At 24.5% G+C, this 19,252-nt stretch overlaps 1 protein-coding gene across 12 annotated transcripts in view; it reads right to left on the bottom strand.

Annotated features, from left to right (window-relative positions):
* LOC123267792 (bromodomain adjacent to zinc finger domain protein 2B) overlaps positions 1 to 16,576 on the bottom strand; it is a 97,825-nt gene extending 81,249 nt beyond the window's left edge. For 6 of the 12 annotated variants that reach the window (XM_044732630.1, XM_044732638.1, XM_044732637.1 and 3 more), the window contains exons 1-2: positions 16,154 to 16,575; positions 13,074 to 13,389 (exon numbers count right to left, since the gene is read on the bottom strand). The gene's annotated coding sequence lies outside the window, so the exon portion shown is untranslated. Of the gene's footprint in view, positions 1 to 4,758; positions 4,838 to 13,073; positions 13,390 to 16,153 lie in introns of those variants that run through there. The other 6 variants (XM_044732639.1, XM_044732642.1, XM_044732635.1 and 3 more) reach the window with 5 other exon arrangements.
* Between the last annotated feature and the right edge of the window lie 2,676 nt (positions 16,577 to 19,252).

Below are 19,252 nucleotides of genomic sequence, written 5' to 3'. Positions count from 1 at the left end.
TTCGTTCACGATATCTCTCGAACGAATCAACCGATTTTGACCAGACTGGTGGCAATCGATGTGGTTTTTTGAGGTTAAGAGCTGATTAGTTTTTGGAATTGAACCATAAAGCCGTTTAAAAGTTATTCCAAAAAAACCACATTTGAAAAAAATTTTTTTTTCAGTTTTTTGAAGATTTCTCAAAATCTATTGATCTGAATCGGTCCAAATAGTTTTCAAAATCTAAGTTTGGTCAAGACCTTTCGAATGGCACCAACCACGATGAAATCGGTCAAGCCGTTCAAAAGTTATAAGCGGTTCACATACTTTCACACACACACAGACACACATACATACAGACACCGTGACAACCTCACGGGGATAGTCAGGGAAGCTTCCTGTGACCTTCAAACGTCGAGATCTGATGAAAACTCGATTTTTGCAAAACGGGGTGAAAACAATAACTTCCCGATTTTTTAAAATCTGAGATTTTCTTAGCGGGAATCTAAAAACTAAAAATCAGATTTTCGAAATATTCAGGTTTCTTTTTTTGCAATAAAATATATCAGTTACCGAGATATTTATTGAGAAATTAATATTTAAAAATCACAAAAAATTCTCAAGTTATCTACTATAAAATGGAGTCAAAAGATTTGGCAACGTTGCGGAGCGCGCGAGCTTCAGACCATTCAATAAATTCAAACTAAACTTTAACGCGCTTATGTTTTTCATGCATACTTATTAGTTAATTTATTGTTAGCAAATTTTCATAATTGATAATTGAAAAATAAAACAATAATTAAAAAATACTAGCATTCCTGCCATGAGACATTAGAATGTTATGGTTTTGTGACTAAACATTTTTAATTAATTTATTTATTTACACTGACTGCAAAAAGTTAAACACGGTTAAGGTTATATTGTGCAAATAAAAATGTAAACAACCGAAATAAAGCGTTACCAAATCACGGACAGGTTACTAACAGCTGATTTACAACAGTCAAATTAATTTTTGTATTTAACTATTTTTTTTTTTAATTTTCAAAATTTCAACGATTAATGCCTCATATACTATTTATTTTTTAATTTTAGGAATTTTTATGGGTTTTGTATTTTAATTTATTGAAAATTTACTACTACAGTTGTTATGACTCAACTGGAGCGAAAGGACTTCCTTAAATAAATAAAAAACTTACAAAAAAAAAAAAAGAAGATGATCGGAGCGTCCTATATAGATAATATCTGTAGAATAAGTTCTTTACATTGAAATAACATATTTGTTTGTTAAAAAAAAAAAATAAAATATGAAAACTTTTAGCAAAACAACTCATTAAGGTAGTGTCGTGCTAGCTAATGCTATTGCTTTATTTTTTTTCTCATTAGTGTTAACTCCCTCACAGACTGTTGCTTACTCGCTTGTACTTATAATTACTTTTGTTCACTTTACTAGTTTTTTTTTTTGATAATTTAGAAAAATTATTTGGTCAGAAATTTCCAAACTTTTTAGGCAGATAATTAATTACAAATATATTGTTCTCCTTCCACAAATTCATGAACAAATAATACTATATCTCTTTCTAATGAAGATACAATAAGCTAATAATTTTCATCGCAAAAAACAATTCTGTATTTATTATAAGGTAAAAGCCCCAATTATTGACGGGGGTCTAAATATTGACACCCTAAATTATTTTTAAATATATTAAATTATCTGTAATAAGAATAATGATCAAATAAATTTTTATTAAATTCTAATTAATTAAAAAATTGAAAAAAATCACATTCAGTTCAAAATATTAAATATTAATTATTAAAAAAAAATAAAGTTACCACCAGTTTATCAAATCAGCTTACGAGCGTCTATTTTCTTAACAACTTTGGTTAGAAAAGCATTTTTTTTAACTGCCGAGTTTAAATTAATTTTTTCATGTAATTATATGATCTATTTTTTTTTTTAATTAACAATATATGAAATATTTATAAAATTAAATAATCGAAATTAATTGTATGCTTTACGATATTTAAATAATGGGAGTCAATAACTAGTTCATAATTTTTATGGTGAATCCCATATTGACAGCCAGTCGACAGCGCTATGACGCCTTTTTTTTTAAGTATAAAATACGTTATATATGCGATTAAATTCAAGGCTTTTAACTGTCAAATAACTCGGCGTGTTTTAGTGTTAAATAAGTTTTTAAATAAATTGTTATATTTTTCATAATAATTATTCATTCATAAAAATTATTACTAATTAACTTTAATAATATTGATTACTTTATATCAAGTTTTTGATAAATAACAATATAACCAAATGATTCGATGCATGTGCAGTAGGGGCGTCAATAATTAGATCAATCAGTTTTTTAACCCGTCAATAATTGGTGTATCCAGATCATATATTTAATTATTTAAAATTAATTAGTAAATATCACTGATTATGATTTAAAAAAAAGAAATTGATTAGTTAAAACATTACTGAAGACATTACCACAAACAAAATTCATCGATATTTATATTTGATTGCTTAAAAAAAATGAAATCATAACTTTGTCTCTTATAGCGTCAATAATTGGGGCTTTTACCTTAACTGTTTTATTATTTATTTTATTTTTTCTGGCCAAAATAAAATTTTTGTAATCATTTTTTATTCAAGTGTTTAAACAAATTTTCATCAAGTTTGTAAATATTTATTTGATTATAATTTTCTGGCACTACGTCAATTACCTTAAAATCTTATTAACATTCGTATAGTATCAACTAACAGCTAAGTAAAATAATACTATTTAAAAGAACAGGTTTAGTAAGTTCAAAAATGCTCTTTATTTTATTCGTATTTTTGAACTTTACATAATTAATTATAACATGCAAGATTTTTGCCTTAATTTCAGAATAACAATTAATAATTAATGGTGTTAAATTTTTGATATTAATTGTATGAAAAAATCATAAGAGACATTTTTTTTTTGTAGAAAATTAAATCCGAACAAAAACAGTTTCACTGTAAAAAAATCGCGCCAAGTCCACGTTCATAAGACTATTAAGAAAAAAAAATGTTTTTTTCTTTACAAAAATATATAAAATAAAAAAATTAAAAAATCCAAGTAACCGATATGATTGTTTATGATTTTCGGAAATTAAAAAAAATTTTGTTACAAATTTAAAAATTAAAAAAAAAATTTGGAACGTATTTAGTGTGCGCGGTTGCAAAATATTTTACTTTTAATAAAATTCGTAAAATCTATTTACTAGGACTTTAAAAAAATTGAAATACACAATGACGCACACCAAGTACGTTCCAAAATTTTTTTCTTAATTTTTAAATTTATAACACAATTTTTTTTAATTTCCGAAAATAATAAACAATAATATCGGTTACTTGGATTTTTTAATTTTTTTATTTTATATATTTTTGTAAAGAAAAAAACAAATTTTTTTTTCTTAATAGTCTTATGAACGTGGACTTGGCGCGATTTTTTTACAGTGAAACTGTTTTTGTTCGGATTTTACTATTTTTTTTAATTATAATAAAAATTTACAATTGGTACCAACTAAAATCTCGCGTTGGGTGCATTTTTTATAGCAAACTATCCCCTTGAAACTACAGTTTATGTAAAAATAATTCCAGCGCACCCTGGTGGGTGTAGATGCAAGCTGTGAAATATCTTTTTTTAACTGTAGTTTCCCATCTAATGAAGGATTACTATGCATTCTCGAATTATTTAGTCTGTGGCAGATCACTTTGCTCATCGAAAAAAAGTCAGGATCGAAATTTTTGCGTTGCTATAGTTTGTGCGGATTAAATTTAATAATTTCAAGTAGATTAATTGTTATAAGTGAATATAATTAATTAATAACAGTCAAATAAAGTATTAATTACTGTTATAATATACAATTTAGGAATAAAAAATACCGTAGAATTAATAGTATATTACACACCTAGGGAAGTAAAGTAAGAAATGTCTCAGATCACATGTAATGTGGCGAAGCCGAGGCGAAGCCGAGGTCAACAAACATGTGATCTGAGGCTTTCTTACTTTACTTCCCTAGGTGTGTAATATACTATTTTGTCCGACGAAGGCGGAAAGCGGCAACTTAGTTTAGCGCAGCGGGACGAAAGTTGTCACTTTCCGCCCGGAGGGCAAAATAGTATATTACACACCTAGGGAAGTAAAGTAAGAAATGTCTCAGATCACATGTAATTGTCGGCCGAGGCGAAGCCGAGGTCAACAAACATGTGATCTGAGGCTTTCTTATTTACTTCCCGTGGAGTGTATACTATTTTTTTGTCCGACGAAGGCAGAAAGCGGCAACTTAGTTTAGCGCAGCGGGACGAAAGTTGTCACTTTCCGCCCGGAGGGCAAAAAATAAAATTTTGCAACCTCAAAATACCGTTCTGCTTACAGTAAACACAGTCAGTAGTCTGGCGCTCCGTTTACAGCAGATTTGAACGGAACTTGGCGCCAGATTCTACCGAATCTGTGGATTCTGAACAACTTTATTTGATACATTTTTTTTTAAGACCAATATTTTCGCTGTAGTATCAAAATTTGAATCATTAATTTCTCAAAGGCAAAAACTTTGGCTTTATTAATTAGATATATTTAGTTTGTATCTTTATAATTGAAATTATTCAATATGTCTATCAAAGTGCCATGTTTATTTAATTAATACTTGATGATTAAAGATTTTAAAATAATTATTATTGATTATATTAATTTACAATTAAACTAAAATTATAACTTATCAAAACTTTTACTTATGCAGTTATAAGCTTACACCGAATGTAGATTTCTATATATCGTTCAATATCACAGGACAGCTCTCTATCTCCCTTACCGAACGGCAATAACTACAAATCCCCTCTTTTATACCTTACTCGCACATCCGTAAGAATTACTCTTGTAATAAAAATTTATAATTACACAAATCTCAACATTTAAATCTAAATCATCTATAAATATTTGAATATATTTAGAACTTTAAAAAGAATTTCCATAATCAATTTTAATAAAACTATTTTGCCCTGTTGTGACAAAATATATCTTAAGATACACTATTTTTTACACGCTTTATATTATTTTTATGGAACAATTTTAAAATTGTTCTTTTAAAGTCACTTAATGATATGTTATTATTACAATTTAATTTGTTCAATTAATTATGACAATAATATGTATTAAATTTAAGTTTAGAAAATTTATTTTGCATTGACAAATTAATAAGACATTTAATTAAATAAAAATAGTTCCCTAAAAATTTTTTTGGAGATTTAATTTATAAAATAAAGTTAGAAAAAAAAATTAAATTTATTCATTTATTTATTTTTCGTAAAAGTTACTATTTTTTTAATTTAAATAGTAATTAAAAGTAAGACAGTAATAATTTTTATTTAATTAAAAATTTATTTAGATTTGTTTACCTAAAAATGCTTAATTAATGTATTTTTTTTATTTTTTTAGTAATAGAGCAATTTATTAAAAAAAAAAAAAAATAAATAAATATTTAAAAATACAAGGGGTGAAGCTAATAAAATTAAATTAATGCATTAAAAATTTTTTCTATTTATTTTAATTAAAAAATATTGAAAAAAAAATTTTTTTTTTAATTTATTAAAAATATCTTCTACAAAAAAAAAATATTTTATAAATTAATGTCTAAAAAATTTAAATGAAGAAAAATTAATAATTTATTTTTTTATTTTCTTAGCAATAATTTACTAATAAAAACAAATATTTAAATAAATAAATAAAAGTACAAGGAGTAAAGCTAGTAAAATTGAATTGATATTAAAAAAAAATTTTTATCTATTTTGATTAAAAAATATTGAAAAAAAATTTTTTTTTTAATTTATTAAAAATATTTTCTAAAAAAAAAAAATAGTATTTTATAAATTAATGTCTAAAAAATTCAAATGAAGAAAAATAATTAATAATTTATTTTTTATTTTCTCAGCGATAATTTATTAATAAAATAAATTATTAAATAAATAAATAAAAGTACAAGGAGTAAAGCTAATAAAATTAAATTGATGCATTAAAAAATTTTTCTATTTATTTTAATTAAAAAATTAAAAAAAAAAAAACAATTTTTTTTTAATTTCTTAAAAAAAAATAGTATTTTATAAATTAATGTCTAAAAAATTAAAATAAAGAAAAAAAATATGAATTTTTTTAAATGTCAAAATAAGAATCAAAAAACTTATTTTTCATACTTTTTAAAATATCTGAAAACTCAGTTATTATATTTAAAATCCCATATTTTTCTCTAAAATTTAAATCATAATCTCTAACATAAATTTCCAATGAATACCTAAGCATTGTTATTTATTTAAACTACAATATAATTTTAAATACTATTGAGATCTTTAAATTTAAATCGAAAGTTTCAATTCAAGTGATTAAAAACTTTTTTTTTTCTTTTTTAAAGTACACTCTCCGATAAATAAAACAGAGTTCTTATCTTGCAGTGATTATTTTTATGTTTGAAGAGTTGAGATGAAATTTCATTAAAATGTTTTCTTTCAAGACTTTTTACTTTTAAAACTATGTAAAAAAAAAAAAAAAAAAAAAACGAACAGTTGTTATAAACTTAATGCACACGTAATACAAATAACGCGGCGCTGAAATAGTAATATTTATAATAGAATTTGATAAACTACCATTAAAAATAAAATTATTTATTTAATTCGTGAATTTATCAACTCTCATATTTAAGTTCAAGGTAAACGAAATATTTCTTGCGTGAGAGGATGTACTCTAAGAAAGAAAAAAGGCAAGATGGACTGAAGTCGTTAAAAGTCTCGAAATACCTGAGGAACAAGTTAAAAAAAAAAAAAGAAAATGAGCAAGGTGAAAGAACGAGTGCATCGTCTCTATCGTTTTTTGTTCTCCTGAAGCATGCATATAGATATATTAACGAAAATCGAGCACATAAAAATTTTTAATCAAAATTTTCAGTGTTATTTTATTACAGTTAATTGAATTACACGCGCCTAATCATTGGATTAATTTTTGTCAAGTTGAAATAAAATCCAGATTTATTAATGTTTTAATAAAAAAATAAATTTGTAAATTAATAAGTCTGATTTATATTTTACTTAAGACTATTTGAAGTTTGCTAGAGTTAGTTTTATTATAATTTTTAAAAAATCTAATTGAATTAGACGAGGAAGTTTATTTGCAAGAAATAAATCTGGCAACAGCGCATCTAACAGCTGTGTGTATGTCGTTATGCAGTATTTGGTTATAACCCTCGTATTAATCCAATAGAAAGTGAACCAGAGGAAATTTAAGAAAATGGACCGCTTGTCCATTTATTAACCTTTTATTTACACTAATTTATACTGTTATATTATGCTTTTAATTTTAAATAAAATTTATGTTTCTCTACCAAATAAAATTTATTATTGTTATTGAAAAAAATTATATGCAATAATATTTTATTACATATACCAAATTAAAAATCTTTTAATTTAAAAATCCGCGTAATTTTTCGTTCAACATTGCTAAACTATTACTACCTATTTTTATAACTTATTTTTAATCATGCCTGACAGATAAATTAGTTAATTTTTATTATTACAATTAAAATATCTCCAAATTTACATGTCAGAGTACTTTTATTGTTTATTTTTATGTAGTCTTCATGAATTTAGTGATATAAACGTCAGTATTTTCTAGATTTTAATCTACAGCAGTGGTGGTTAAATAATATGAAAAATGTGTGTTTTAAAAACTGTTCCCAACTCTGTACACGTTAAATATTCAGCTTTTGAAACTTGATTCTTCCAAAACTAGTCAGATCTTGCTCAAAAAATAAAATCACATGTATTTAATATTGATAAATAGGATGTATTTAAAAAATCCATCTGATTTTCTCAAATTTGCTTGAATTAACGTCCAAACTCTGTCAATAGAAGTTTGATTGTAAAAAGGACAAATCTAAATCCTCATTGGGTAAAATCAATCAAACAGCCAAATAATGAGTAGAGATAAATTATTTAGACATTCGGAGAAAAATGTGAAGATAATATTGCAACTAAGCGATGAAGATGAACTAGATGATAGTTTATAAGGTAATATCAGAAATGCAAGTGTCCAAATTATAAATGTATGTTTTAAAAATTAAAAACAATAATATTTTATTGCATAAACCAAATAAAAAATCTTTTAATTTAAAAGTCCGCGTAATTTTTCGATCAACGTTGCTAAACTATTACTACCTATTTTTATAACTTATTTTTAAACATGCCTGACAGATAAATTAGTTAATTTTTATTATTACAATTAAAATATCTCCAAATTTACATGTCAGAGTACTTTTATTGTTTATTTTTATGTAGTCTTCATGAATTTAGTGATATAAACGTCAGTATTTTCTAGATTTTAATCTACAGCAGTGGTGGTTAAATAATATGAAAAATGTGTGTTTTAAAAACTGTTCCCAACTCTGTACACGTTAAATATTCAGCTTTTGAAACTTGATTCTTCCAAAACTATTCAGATCTTGCTCAAAAAATAAAATCACATGTATTTAATATTGATAAATAGGATATATTTAAAAAATCCATCTGATTTTCTCAAATTTGCTTGAATTAACGTCCAAACTCTGTCAATAGAAGTTTGATTGTAAAAAGGACAAATCTAAATCCTCATTGGGTAAAATCAATCAAACAGCCAAATAATGAGTAGAGATAAATTATTTAGACATTGGGAGAAAAACGTGAAGATAATATTGTAACTAAGCGATGAAGATGAACTAGATGATAGTTTATAAGGTAATATCAGAAATGCAAGTGGCCCTTTTCTTCAAATGGTTGGCTCATCATTATGAACCTGAGTTATTGATCAATACATTAAAAAAATTATAAGAATACTTTATTAAATCTCCAAATTATCAATGTATGTTTTAAAAACTATATGCAATAGAATTTTATTACATAAACTAAATTAAAAATCTTTTAATTTAAAAATCCGCGTAATTTTTCGTTCAACGTTGCCAAACTATTACTACCTATTTTTATAACTTATTTTTAATCATGCCTGACAGATAAATTAGTTAATTTTTATTATTACAATTAAAATATCTCCAAATTTACATGTCAGAGTACTTTTATTGTTTATTTTTATGTAGTCTTCATGAATTTAGTGATACAAACGTCAGTATTTTCTAGATTTTAATCTACAGCAGTGGTGGTTAAATAATATGAAAAATGTGTGTTTTAAAAACTGTTCCCAACTCTGTACACGTTAAATATTCAGCTTTTGAAACTTGATTCTTCCAAAACTAGTCAGATCTTGCTCAAAAAATAAAATCACATGTATTTAATACACGGAAAACAGTAAACTGTAATATTCACTCGGATTCCGGTTAATTTTTATAGTTTCAAACAGTAAAGCGGACATTGGGGTGGCAAAAATATAAATATTACAGAACTTAATATAAAAAGTATAAAAGCCACAATTTATAATTTAATATCCAAAATAAGTAATTAGTAGCTGTCACTATAGTAAATAACGACTCTTTTATCTTAAAAAATTACAGTTTCAAACAGTAAAAATTGCCATTTCAATATATAGTCGATATTATGAGGAGAAGGGGAGCTCACTCTGGGAGAATTTAACATTTGAAACAGTAAAAATTATACTTTTAAAATATACATTTTACCAGTCCAAGCAAGTCAATAATTACAGTTTAATTTTTAGCGTTGCGTTTAAAATTTACCATTTTACTTTGTAAATATTGACGTTGCTTGTATTAGAAATTTACTAACTTTATTTTATACTTTTTACATATCATAAGATTATTTTTTAGGTACGAAATGATAAATATCAAAGTCTGAATTCTTAATTATTATACTTTAACATTTTCGACATTTACATAGCGAATATTACAGTTTGAAATAGAATTTTTTTCCATGTAAAGAGTAAATTGTAACGTTTAAATGGTAAATATTACAAAGTGAATAGTAAAATCACAATTTTACTGTTTGAAATGGTAATTTTTAGCAGTTTATCATTACTTATTATAAATCGACTATTATTTATAATAGTTAACTTTTTTCCATGCACTGTTCCCAACTCTGTACACATTAAATATTCAGCTTTTAAAACTTGATTCTTCCAAAAGTATTCAGATCTTGCTCAAAAAATAAAATCACATGTATTTAATATTGATAACTAGGATATATTTAAAAGAACCATCTGATTTTCTCAAATTTTCTTGAATTAACGTCCAAACTCTTTCAATAGAAGTTTGATTGTAAAAATGACAAATCTAAATCTCCATTGGGTAAAATCAATCAAACAGCCAAATAATGAGTAGACATAAATTATTTAGACATTTGGAGAAAAACGTGAAGATAATATTGTAACTAAGCGATGAAGATGAACTAGATGATAGTTTATAAGGTAATATCAGAAATGCAAGTGGCCCTTTTCTTCGAATGGTTGACTCATCGTTATGGACCTGAGCAACGTAAGCGTCGGTCTCCTCTTTCTCTTCTCAACTCAGTTCTCGCGTTCTCTCACCAAGTATTGAACGAACGAGCTTTGGAGTGAAAGAGTGAGGGGAAGAGAAAAACCGAGACAGCAATAGGACCGGTGGCGGGTGAGAAAGACGAGGTCGAAGTGTGTTGAAACAGGAGAAAACGAGAGAACGCCAAAGAGAGAGACGCAAGAGGGTGGCAGCCCGCTGGCATACACCACACCACTGTTTGAGAGAAACGTGTCGACTATATATCCCTCTTGCTTCCTACTCGGCCATCCGGTGAGTATACCTCTACCTCTACTCTACTCCTATCCCATGGCACAACGCTAAAGTCCTCTTTGAAATGCGACGGTAACACTCGGCCTCCTCCTTTCCCTTCCAGGGTTACCGCACCCCCGAGCGTGAATCGCGTCCTCTTCCGTCTCTTCTCTCTTTACCTCATTTCCTCTCCTCTCCAATCCTCTGCTCTGCGATTCTCCTCCGCTTCTGCAAAACGTGAACGAGAAGCTCACTCTTCTTGCCCACTCTCTCCTCTCTCCTCAATTCCCCTCCTACTTAATGTCCAATTGCCCTCATGTATGTATATACATTTATATACATACATGCAGTTACCATTAAACTTCCAATTGCGGAAACTGAGAAAACGGAAGATCTCCCGACTACAAAGTGCGTTAAGACAACGTCACTGTAGACATCGCTAATTGGAAATAATCCTCAATGTTACTATACTATCATCGGCTGAACTATAATATGTTTTCAATCAAATGATACATTATTATGGATTAATATTTATAATTATTTTAATTTATCAATTTTTTTTTTCTAATTATCTTTGCGTTTCATTAATAGTAAAATTGATTAATTAATTAATTAAATATTAATACGTAATAACGTAGCAACTATAATATAAAAAAAATTCACTATTTTTTTATTTAATTTAACAGATGAGTTGTTTTTTTTTTAATTGATAAAAATTATAAATATTAAGAATTAAAATTATGGTTAAGAAATTTATAAATAAATTCACATATATCAAAAGCAAATAATTATTTACTCGCAACCTTGCAGTCACTATGTGACTGCGGTGACTTGTGAACTATAAATAAGCAAAATTTTGTTTTATTAAATTACGACTTTTGTTAAATTGCACTGTACTCTCTTAAATATTGATGTTTTTGAAGATATAAACTCACATTGATGTTACAATCATCAAGAGCTTTCATTTGAGTACCCACATGCATTTGTGATATATTTTTCATATATATATATATATATATATATATATATATATATATATATATATATATATATATATATATATATAACATATATAAATATATGAAAAATTGATGTGGGTATTCAAATGAAAGGTCTTGATGAGTGCAATATCAGAATGAACTTATATCTTTAAAAATGTCAATATTTAAAAAATTATGTTGTATTTTGTCAACGAACGACATTTTTAAAGATATAAGCTCATTCTAATGTTATACTCATCAAGAGCTTTCATTTGAGTACCCACATGCATTTTTGATATATTTTTCATATATACATATATATGATATATATAAATGTATGAAAAATTGATGTGGGTACTTAAATGAAAAGTCTTGATGAGTGTAACGCCGGGATGAGCTTATATCTTTAAAAATGTCATTAGTTGTCAAGATACAATGTAATTTCTTAATTATTGACATTTTTCAAGATATAAACTCATTTCGATGTTACACTCATCGAGACCTTTCATTTGAGTACCCACAAGGCAATTTTTATATATTTTATATATATGGTATTTACGAAATATATAAATATATAAAATATATGAAAAAATGATGTGGGTACTCATATGAATGGTCTTGATGAGTATAATGTCGGGATGAGCTTATATCTTTAAAAATGTCATTAGTTGTCAAGATACAATGTAATTTCTTAATTATTGACATTTTTTAAGATATAAACTCATTTCGATGTTACACTCATCAAGAGCTTTCATTTGAGTACCCACATGCACTTTTATATATTTTTCACATATACATATATATAATATATATAAATATATGAAAAATTGATGTGGGTACTCAAATGAAAGGTCTTGATGAGTGTAATCAAAATGAGCTTATATCTTAAAAAATGTCAATAGTTCAAAAGATACAAGTTCATTTCTTATGTTTCTAGAGACAGCATTTTCGAATGCTGCCTAAATATCATAAATTGACTATTTGTAAGAATTATATGAAACCTTGAAAAGGCACAAATTTGACTTTTCTAATTACTAAAAATTTAACCATAAAAACCCATCATATAAATATCACAAAATTTTGCTTATTCTCTCAATAATATATATAATTAAATTATAAATAAGATTAATATTAAAAATATAAATTACACTAAAGTTAGCAGTCATTATAGAATTTTTGAATTTTTTTTAATAAACTTGTTCAAAAAAATTATTATCAAAAAATTGCATTTATTATTCTTTCAAATTTTCATATCTATTTTTTTTTGCCATAATTTATTTGTTAAAAAAAATTCTAAAAATTATTTTAATAAAAATAAATCAACTTCTACAAAAATTATTAAAGAAAAAAAAAATAAAAATTTACCTAAGTAACTTTTAAATCGCCGTCAAGTCAATTCACTGTTTTGAGTCACTTACACTTTTCAATATATATGTATATGTTTGTACATATATATATATATATATATACACATAAATACTTTTTTGTTTGGCATAAAATAAACTTTAAAATTTTCACCTTGTTAAATGCCACGTTGCACAAAATAATTTTTAAAAAATGCGCATTGTTTACACAATTACTTTTTTTTAACCAATTTATTATTATTATTATTAAAATAATACTTCTTGATTTGGAGTTAGACAATAGACCTTAGAGCTTAGCACTTGATTGTTTATGTCACCTGTTAACATCATAATCACGTGTTAAAATATGTAATGATAAATAGTTTGTTATCAGTATAAAATAAAATAAAATAACAATAACAATAATAATAATGATAATTATAGTAATAATAAAAGTAAAAATATGTAAAGATATTAAGGAGCTCTATTGTAGATATATTGTATTGTATTATATTCTGTTGTGAGAGAAATTTATACTCGGCACGGTTACGATGGTTACGATCGATACGCACGACGATTATTTCGGGAGCATACCGGCTCGTCCCCCGACGATGGAGACCCTTTTCATCCCCCCGGGAATGACAGAGTGAGAAAGAGAATCCCAAGCACGACTGCGACGCTTCGACGAGCCATTTCGAGGAATAGAACCAAACCTAACCCCCCGAATACGAAACGCAACGACGTATTTTTCAAGCCGACTCACGAGCTACATATAATCGATATATCTATCGACGCCCAAGCCCTACCGTCCAACTGCTTTTATATATATATATATTTATATTTATATATTATAAAACGATTCAATGGCTGAATAATAACTAAGTAACAAATAAATCTTGGCTGTTATTGATGTTAATGCATTTTACTGACTAAAAAAAATTTTTAAAATAATTATTCTAATAAAATTTAAATATTTGATCATTTTTTTAATAAATTAATTGTAAAAAAAATTTTTTAACAATTTAATTATTGTAAAAAAATTTTTTTTTTTATTTTTTTAACAAGTTAATTATTGTAAAAATTTTTTCAATTTTTTTAAGTTGTAAAAAAAATTTTTTTTTTACTTTAGAAAAATTTTAGAACTTTTTGGACCAATAAAAAGAAATTTTTAATTTTTTTAACAATTTAATCATTGTAAATTTTTTTTTTTTACTTGAAAATTTTAGAATTTTTTGGGAGCAATTAAAAAAATTGTTTTTAATTTTTTTAATAAGTTAATTATTGTAAAAAAATTTTTTTCAATTTTTTTAACAAATTAATTATTGCAAAAAAAGTTTTTTTTTTCACTTTAGAATTTTTTGGAGCAATTAAAAAAATTTCTTTAACAAGTTAATTATTGTGAAAAATTTTTTTAATTTTTTTAATAAATTAATTGCAGAAAAAATTTTTTTTCACTTGAAAAAAATTTTAGAGTTTTTTTGGAGTCATTAATAAATTTATTTCAATTTTGTTAACAAGTTAATTATTATAAAAAATTTTTTTTCACACTGAGAAAAATGTTAAAAAGTTTTTTTTAACAATTAAAAAAAATTTTTTTTATTTTTTTAAAAAGTTAATTATTGCAAAATTTTTTTTTTACTTTAGAAAAATTATAGAATTTTTTGGAGTAATTAAAAAACTTTTTAACAAGTTAATCATTGTAAATAATTTTAACAAGTTAATTATTGTAAAAATTTTGTTTTTCACTTGAGAGAAATTTTAGTATTTTTTGGAGTGATTAAAAATATTTTTAAAAAGTTAATTATTGTAAAAAATTTTAGAATTTTTTGTAGTTAAAAATTTTTTTTTAACAAGTTAATTACTGTAAATAATTAAAAAACTTTTTTTAAACAAGTTAATTATCGTAAAAAAATTTTTTTTTTACTTGAAAATAATTCTGGAATTTTTTGAAGCAATCAAAAAAATTTTTTTAACAAATTAATTATTGTAAAAATTTTTTTTTTTTCATTTTAGAATTTTTTAGCAATTAAAAAAATTTTTTTTAATTAATAGAATAAAAATTTGTTTCACTTGAAAAAATTAAAAAATTTTTTTAAGTGTAATAATTATAAAAAAATTTTTTTTTTAACTAGAAAATTTTTAAATTTACTTAAAGCAATTAAAAAATATTTTGAATCAATTAAAAATCTTTTTTTCAATTTGTCCAAAAATAAAAAAAAAAACAATCAAATATTTTTAAATTTGTCTTAAAAAAAAAATAAACAGTATCTACTTGCTGTTTTTTTTTTTACAAACTAATGTCATAATCAAATCCTACATAATATATATTTTATAAATTTATATAATATACACAGCCCGAAGAATTTGTTTCGCAAGGCTTAGTTCACTCGGTTAGAAGTACGAGATCTCGATCGATCCCTTGCGGCAAAACAAAAAAATACGTCTAGCTATGGCTTCTCCGACAAAGAAACCGTTGCCTCGTATACTTCGTAAACTGGTCATGTATAAAATAAACGCGCCTCAGGATAGATAGATAGTCTCTCTCTCTCTAATTCGTACTAATCCAACATTCACCATTTGCAAACCAACATACAAAAAAACAATTATTAATTTCAATAATAAAAACACAATAAAAATTAATAAATAACTATACTCATCGCCATTGTCTTATAAAATAGATTGCTTCCATTTTAATGCATCAAAAATTAACCCCGGATTTTTTTAAAAATAATAACAAAGTTAGCCGACATTTTTTATTTTTTTATTTATTAAATTATACTTAAAAAATTGCACTTAAAATTTTTAACAAATAAAAATTTTTTTTATATTAATTCTTTAATAAAAATTTTTTTTTAATTAAAAAATTCTTCAAGATTAATTAAAAAAATTTTTTTTTTTAAATTGACAGAAAATTTCTTAAATTAAAACCGGGGTTAAAATTCAGGTCGTTAACGGTAAATGTTAAACATTTACATTCACAAAAGTAACTTCTCACTCCGTCACCCACATTAATATCACAACACATGATTTAACATTTATTACAACTATAATTATGATAATTATTATCATTATTATTTTAATAACTAATCAAAACAACCTTACCTAATCGATAATTAACAGCTATAATCATTGTCTCAGTTTTTTAAACGAAAAAAAAAAAAAAACTTGACAAATAATAAATTAATAAATTAAACACACTAATTATTTCTTTCCTTTTGTAATTTATTTAAAAACTTATCTTCAACGGCGCTACCTATCTCTTGCAATAGCAGAAATGCGCAAGTATCTCATCTAAATGGTGTAAACCGAACTGATGCACCTTGTCGCTCATAGGAACGTTTTTTAGAGCACTATTTTAACCTTAATATCAATAATAATACCTTTAACACAACACTTAACCACACTAATTAATGCAAATTACAAATATTAACGTTAATTTTTAATTAATTGATTATTAAACCGGTAAAAAGTTAAGATTACATCTATACATCGCGGTTGCCGATGGCTGAATGACGCTGCGGACTGAAATGCTTGTAGCGACCTCACAATTATTGCTACATCTTTCTTTCTTTGCTCTTTATGACCGAGCCATAGAGAGCCATCTCTAGTACGTTTAAACTATCATGCAACAGTCGTACCCGTGTTCAGTGTTAGATTTTTTTTTTTTGTTATGTGTCACTGTGTGTGTGTGTGTGTGTGTGTATAACTGTGTACAGAGGAGTAATGCCTGTACTGAAACGGCTGAGACATTTTTTTTTTTTTATTGAAATCTGTTATCCCAGGCATTAATGCTTCCATGTCTCGAAAGTATTGTATATATATTGTACCTGGGATACTCATTATTGGATGGTAAATAATTTTTATCTTACCCGTGTAAAAAAAAATTGTCCCAAAAATGTCCCAAGCGTGGGACATCCAAACGTGACACAATTTGGGACAATTTTGGGACATTTCAAAAAAAAATTAAAAATTTTTAAATAGTGCGTTTAAGTAATTTTTCGTCGATTTTAGGTATTTTTTTGAAGATTTTCAGAAGACTTCACAATTTCATGACAATTTTACTACAATTTTAAACGGCTTTTAAATGATTTTGAAGAAGATAATTTATTTTTGCACAGCTGTAGATTTGTCTAGAAATTAATGGATGAAACATTTATTGAACATTTTTGGGACAATTTTAGGACAATTTTAGGACATTTTTGGAACATTTTTTTAATATTTTTAGGACAATTTTGAACGTTTTTCAAATAATTAAAAAAAAAAAAACAATTTATTTTTGCACGGTTGTAGATTTGTCCTAAAATTAATAGATGAAAAATTTTAGGACATTTTTGGGACAACTTGAGGACATTTTTGGGACAACTTTAGGACATTTTTGGGACCAATTTAGGACATTTTTGGGACAACTTGAGGACATTTTTGGGACAACTTGAGGACATTTTTGGGACAACTTTAGGACATTTTTGGGACAATTCTGTAATGTTTCTACAACAAACTTTGAACATTTTTAGAACTATTTCACGACACTTTTGACCGATTTCAAGAAAGATAATTTATTTTTGCACGCTTATAGATTTGTACTAAAATTAATAGATGAAAAATTTTAGGACATTTTTGGGACAATTTTAAGACAACTTTAGGACAATTTTAGGAAATTTTCGGAACATTTTTTTAATATTTTTTAAATATTTTTTTAAATATTTTTTCAAAAGTGTCGTGAAATAGTTCTAAAAATAGATGTAGAAATTTTAAAAATACAATTTTTTAAAAATAATTTTTTTTTTTTAATTTTATTGTTAAATTGTCGTGATTAAAATTTGATGAAAATTAATTTAGCAGATATTTAATAATTTAAAAAATTTTTAAAAATTAAAAATACAATTTTTTTAAAAATAATTTTTTGGAAAAAATCTATTTGTTAAAAAATATTAAAAAATGGTTAAGTGACTGCTAACTTTAATGTCATAAATTTATTTTGAAGATATTTGATTATTTTTTTTTAACAAATTATGGCAAAAATAATTGACATGTAGAAATTAAAAATGCAATTTTTTTTAAATAATTTTTTTGAACAAATTTGGTGAATAAAATGAAAAAATTGTCAAGTGACTAAATTTAATGAAAATTAATTTTGAAGAAATTTGATAGTTTTAAAAATTTTTGTAACAAATTATGACAAAAAAAATTAACATGCAGAAATTTTTAAACATAAAAAATCCAATTCTTTAAAAATAATTTTTTTTTAACAAATTTGGTTGTTAAAAAAAATTAAAAAATTGTCAGCTAAATTTAATGCAAATTAATTTAGCAGATATTTAATAATTTAAAAAATTTTTGTAACAAATTTTGGAAAAAAATTGACGTAGAAATTTTAAAAAATTAAAAATACAATTTTTTAAAAATAATTTTCTTGTTATAAAAAATTAAAAAATTGTCAAGTGACAGCTAAATTTAATGAAAATTAAATGAGGAGATATTTGATAATTTTTTTAATTTTTTTAACAAATTATCGAAAAAAAAATTGACATAAAAATTAAAAAAAAATTAAAAATACAATTTTTTAAAAAATAATTTCTTGGAACAAATTTTATCGATAAAAAAAATTATAAAATTGCTAAGTGACAATTTCATTTTAATAACAAACAAATTTTTATAAAAATCAAATTAGCCATTTGAAAATTTTTATAATTTATTTTATTAAAAAAATTATTACAAAATTTGAAAAATTATCAGTGCAATTTTTTTCTAAATATTATTTTACTTGTAATTTAATTTTATAAAAAAAAAATGAATAATTGTTGAACGCCTAATTTTAGAATCACAAATTTTTCCTTAAAGATTACATTTATAATTTTTTAGAGCCTCTAAAAATTGAAAAAAAAATATTTCTTACTCTATTTTATTTGTTAAAAAAATTTCTAACGTCTGTCAACTTCATTGTCATTTTAATGATTTATTTTGGTTATCTTTTCAGGTACAAAAATTTTAGTTCCTGGCCATAGACAACCAATAAAATTTTTATGACCCCAAAAATAAAAATCTGATAATTATTTATTAAACTAAAAAAAAATTTCATAAATTTCTTCTCAATTTTTTTAATATTGATTTATTTTAATTAAAAATTAATAGTAATTTAATAATTAAAAAAATTAATGCGTAAGTAATTATTTTAACAAAGAATAAAAATAAATAAATGTCCAT

The sequence above is a fragment of the Cotesia glomerata genome, linkage group LG6 (assembly GCF_020080835.1).
Source record: "Cotesia glomerata isolate CgM1 linkage group LG6, MPM_Cglom_v2.3, whole genome shotgun sequence".
NCBI classification, from domain to species: Eukaryota; Metazoa; Arthropoda; class Insecta; order Hymenoptera; family Braconidae; genus Cotesia; species Cotesia glomerata.
The sequence above is the reverse complement of the archived record's forward strand: the minus strand, read 5'-3'. Positions and strand labels throughout refer to the sequence as shown.